The 5,184-nt window shown below is 42.1% G+C and overlaps 1 non-coding gene across 1 annotated transcript; it reads left to right on the top strand.

The window, feature by feature from the left end:
• The first annotated feature begins 801 nt into the window (after positions 1-801).
• Positions 802-1,003, top strand: LOC139020223 (small nucleolar RNA SNORA74). The gene has a single exon (XR_011473236.1). It is a non-coding gene; the product is annotated as a small nucleolar RNA SNORA74 (small nucleolar RNA).
• The last annotated feature ends 4,181 nt before the right edge of the window (positions 1,004-5,184 follow it).

Below are 5,184 nucleotides of genomic sequence, written 5' to 3'. Positions count from 1 at the left end.
GGAGTAGGGGGTGGGGGTTAGAGGTGGGGGGTGGGGGGAGGGGATGGGGGCTAGGGGGTGTGGACTGGGGAGTGGGGGTTGGAGGATGGTAGGGAGGGTGGTGTGGTGTGTGAGGTGTGGGATGTGGGGTGGGGGGGTAGAGGTGGGGGTAAGAGTGTGAGGTGGGGGTGAGGGGTAGTGGTGGGGGATGGGAGCTGGCAGGTGGGTGGTGTGGGGTGGCAGGAGGGGGTTGTGGGTTGGGGGTGTGGTGAGGCAGGTGGGGGCTGGGGGTGTGGGTTGTCGGGTGGCAGGTGGTGGTGGCCTGTGGGAGTAGGGGGTATGGTTGGTGTGTGACAGGTGGGGGAGGGAGAAGAGGGAATAGGGGAGATAAATGGTGATGGAAGGAGACTTGACTTGAAGGCAGTGAACACACAATGCAATATACTGATGATGCAATATAGAATTGCACACCTGACCTATGCAATTTTATTAATGAATGTCACCCAAATAAAGTTGATTAAAAGTAAATGAAAGGTGAGTCTTTTGAGGTTGATTAGGTTATGAGGGTGGAGCCCTCATGAATATGATTAATACCCTTTTCAAAGATATCTCATGCTAGACTTATCAGGAGATGACTTTATATGTTATATAAATGTCTAACCACTATTTGGTACACTTGAAACTAATATCGAATGTCATCCCTAATTGAAAAAAAATTTAAGTAGTAAAACAATTTTTAATAAAAATGAAAATGCGAATCAGAGTGATCTTTAAAAAATATAAATCAGATCAGTACACTCTGTGCCTAAAAGCCTTAAGCGCTCCAGCAGGGGTCAGCTCTCCAGACAGCATCATGCCTGTGAGGGTGTTACTCTTCTGGGGAGGAATGCCCTGTCTTCTTCCTCCAGTAGCTCCCTTCACTGCCCTGGTGACGTGTGGCACTGGTGCAGGACAGAACTGTGCTTCCTTGAGAGTGAGCTAAGCATCACTTTGGCTGCTTGCTTGTAGTGTGGGAGCAGACACAGAACAAATAAATTTAATCCTTAAAGGTTCTCACAGCATTTCAACCCACCAAACGGACCTCTGTCCTCCCTTCCCTACACTCCATCCAGCCTGGCTCACCCAGCCTTGAGGAAAGAAGGCAGGGACAGTGCTGCCCGGGAAGCCAGTGAGCATGCACGTGGTCAGAAGTCTGGAGAGAGCTCCAGTTCTCTTAGGACAGAAATAGAGGGATGAATCTGCTGAAATCAGACACCCATAAGGGGACTCTACTTTTCACTACATGATGACTGGATTACACCTGCATGATCCTGTCATGCTCTTGCTCCACTGTGGCATCCCAGGGGACCTTTAAATCATCTACAATAGGAAGCAGCTCTCTGGCCTTTGAGAATCCACAGACCCTCTGCAAAGCCCTTAAGCTCACACGGCTGATCTCAGACTACAGATTCCAGACATCTTCAATCCTGGGAAGCAGCCTCTTTTGACTTTTTCATTCTCCTCCTACAAACAATGCCAGGTCTGTGTCTTCTGTACACTGCTCAAAGATGTGTGAGGACCCAGCAGGTGGCAGCTGGACCTGGTATACCCTGGGACATTTGCTGAGCGGCCTCAGACCCAACACTGACACTGAGCTTGAACCTGCATCAATCTGGTGAACACCACTTACCTCTACCTGGGGATTCCCTGAGAACCGACCTCATGCAACTGGAGTACTCCAGAGGCTCTTTCATTAACTGAGACTAACAGGCACCCGGCAGATGGAGATAGACAGGGAGGCAGAACATGGTGTGCTCTGGGACTTTTGCTGACCTGTCCCCAGGCTCAATGCTAGTCAAAGCCAGCTTTGGTGCCCTGCTTGGACCTTCCTGTGCTCACTCAGCCTCAGCAGAGCCTGTCACAAATTGTGAATTACTTTGTAGATGCAAATAGATTGCCCTGGGCCAGTCACATCAAGCATCTGACATTGTTCAGCACCAGAGTCCCTCCCAGGAAGCCCCAGGACCAACACGCCCAGTGGCCAGCTTCAGAGCACATTAGAGTAGAATACTATTAGCCTGACAAGCGACATATCCAAAGAGAGATCTAGGCAGGCACCAGACCCTGCTGAGATGAATTGAGCTCCATCTGGTCAACACCTGTCAGCAGCTTATACACTACACTGTAGGCAGAGTACACTGTGGTCACAGCCAACTAGCCTGAGCATTGATGCAATACATGCATGGGCCAATAGCCATCAAGAATCTACTTCCACAGGAAGGTTCACATAACACACACGAGACATCCCTGGAGCACTCAACTCAGATGATCAAGAAGACCTTGCACTGGGTTCCACAGGACACCTACTACACAAAGCCACACTACCAAGACCTGGATTCTAATACAAAGAAATAAACCCAGAGAGGCAGCCAAAATGCAAAGAAACATGCCCCGAATTTAAGAACAGGAGACACTTCCAGAAAAAATGCTACACAAAGTGAAGGCAAGCAATATTCCAGATACAGCGTGTTTAAAAAAAAATGGTTGTAAGGATTTTAATAGAAGTTAGGCAAAGAATGGATGAAATCAGTGGGAACTTGAAAACTGATAGTAGGCATGAAAAAGAACATTTAAGCCATATAAAAGATCCAGTCAGAAATAAAGAGTACAACCTCTGAAATGCAGAATACACTAGAGAAAATAAATAGTTGGATGAAGCAGAGAATCAAATTAGTGACTTGGAAGACAGGGTCCCAGAAGACAAAAGCAGCAAAAAGAAAAAAAGAACTTTTAAAAATGAGGACTGTTTAGGGGACTTTTGGGACAACATGAAACATTAACAACATCCACATTATAGGAGTACAAGGAGAAAAGAAAATGAAGGGACTACAGCCTATTAAAAGAAATCATGACCAAACACTTCCCTAACCTGGTGAAGGAAGAGACACAGAAGTCCAGGAAGCACAGAGTCCTAAACAAGATGAACCCAAAAAGGCCTGACACCAAGACACATCATAATTAAAATGACAAAGATTAAAGATAGGACATCTTAAAAGCAGGAAAAGAAAGACAATCAGTTACCTACAAGGGAGATCCCATAAGATTGTCAGCTTATTTCTCTACAGAAACATACAAGGTCAGTAGGGATTGGCACAAAATATTCAAAGTAATGAAAAGCTAGGACCTTCAACCAAGACTACTTTACCCAGCAAGGCTGTCATTTAAAATTGATGGAAAAATAAAGAGCTTCCCAGACAAGAAACAGCAAAACAAGTGTGTTACCACCAAACCATTAGTATAAGAACTATCAAGAAGGAATAAAAGGGAAACAGAGTTAAAAGAATAAAACATATCTATGAATAATCACTTTAAATGTAAGTGGCTTAACTGCTGCAATAAAAAGTCATGGCAGCTGAATTGATAAGAAAACAAGAACCATATATATGCAGTCAACAAGAGACCTACCTCACAATGAAACATATACAGACAAAAAGCAAGGAGATGGCAAAAGATATTTCATGCAAATACAAATGAAAAAAAAGCTGGGGAGGTAATACCTATAGCTGAAAAAATAGACTTTAAAACAAAGGCTATATTGAGCGATAAGGAAGGACACCACATGATGATAAAGAGAGCAATCCAACAAGAGGATATAACCCTTGCAAACATGTATTTCCTCAACAAAAGAGCAAGTACATGTGTAAATCAAATCCTGAAGTACATAAATGGAGAGTTCAACAATAATACAGTCATAGTAGGGGATTTTAATACCCGCTTGGCATCAATGGCTGGATCATCCACACAGAAAATCAAGAAGGAAAGAGTGGCCTTAAATATCACACTAGATCAAATGGATTTAATTGCTATCTTCAGAGCATTTCACCCTGAAAGAGTAGAATATACATTCTTTTTAAGTACACGTGCAACATTATCTAGAGAGACCACATGTTAGGGCTCAAAAACAGTCTAAGTAAATTTAAGGAGAATGAAATCATATCAAGAATCTTTTCTGATCATAACTGTATAAAACTAGAAGTCAATTAGGAAAAACTGATATACAGGTGATCTATTACTGAATTGTACACACCTAAAACCACCCTGCCCCAATAAATTTATTAACAGAGCAATAAAAGCAACTAAAAGCAAAAAAATAAAAATAAAAAATAAATAGATAAATATCTGGAGATACATGGTGGTGAGAATTGCATGTCAATATACTTAATGTATACTTAAGTGTGGTTAAAAATCTAAATCTCATATTTATATGACCACAATAAAAATGAATAATTATAGGATTAAAAAAAAAACAGAAAAAGAAAAAAGAAAAAAACTGGAAAACACATAAAGTCTTGGAGGCTAATTAACATGATACTAAATAAGGAGTAGTTAACAATGAGATCAAGGAAATAATGAAATAATACCTTGACACACATGGAAATGAGAGCACAACAATCCTAACTCTATAGAGCACAGCATAAGCAGTCCTAAGAGGGAAATTCCTAACATTACAGGCCTACCTCAAGAAACAAGAAAAATCTGAAATACATCATCTAACTTTACACTTAGAGGAACTAGTGCAAAAGAAAAACAAACATACCACAAAGTGAGAAGAATAAAGGAAATAATAAAGATCAAAGCATAAATAAACAAAGCAGTAAAAAAAAAAACACAAGAGATCAATGAAGCATGGACAATTGTTTTGTCAGTGGTTAGTGCTATGGTCCATGCAACAAAGGATCATGGGTATGATTCCCAGTCAAGGGCATATACCTGGGTTGCAGTTACACTCCGGCCCCTTGTGGAGGCGGGTGTGTGTGAGACAACCATTTGATGTGTGTGTGTCTCACATTGATGTCTCTCTCTCTCTCTCTCTTTCCCTTTCCCCTCTCTCCCTCCCTCCCTCCTTCCCTCCCTCATTCCCTCTTCTCTAAAAAAAAAATATTGGAAAATATATCCTTGCTGAGGATTAAAAGAAAAAATAACTTCTCAACAAACGCAGGTGCTGGACTGGATGGCTTCACAGTGCATTTCATCAAACAGTCAGAGAAGAACTAGCACCTGTTCTCCTCAAACTCATCCAAACATGACAAGGGAAGACTCCCAAGCTCATTTTATGAGTCCAGCAGTTTCCTAATCCCAAAGCAGAATAAGGCTTTACACAGAAAGACAATTATAGGCCAATATCCCTGATGAATGTAGATGCTAAAATCCTCAACAAAATATTGG

This window comes from Myotis yumanensis, unplaced genomic scaffold, assembly GCF_028538775.1.
Source record: "Myotis yumanensis isolate MYYU_CA2020_CCGP unplaced genomic scaffold, mMyoYum1.0.hap1 SCAF_11, whole genome shotgun sequence".
Taxonomy (NCBI): Eukaryota; Metazoa; Chordata; class Mammalia; order Chiroptera; family Vespertilionidae; genus Myotis; species Myotis yumanensis.
This window is presented reverse-complemented; position numbering and strand designations above follow the sequence as displayed.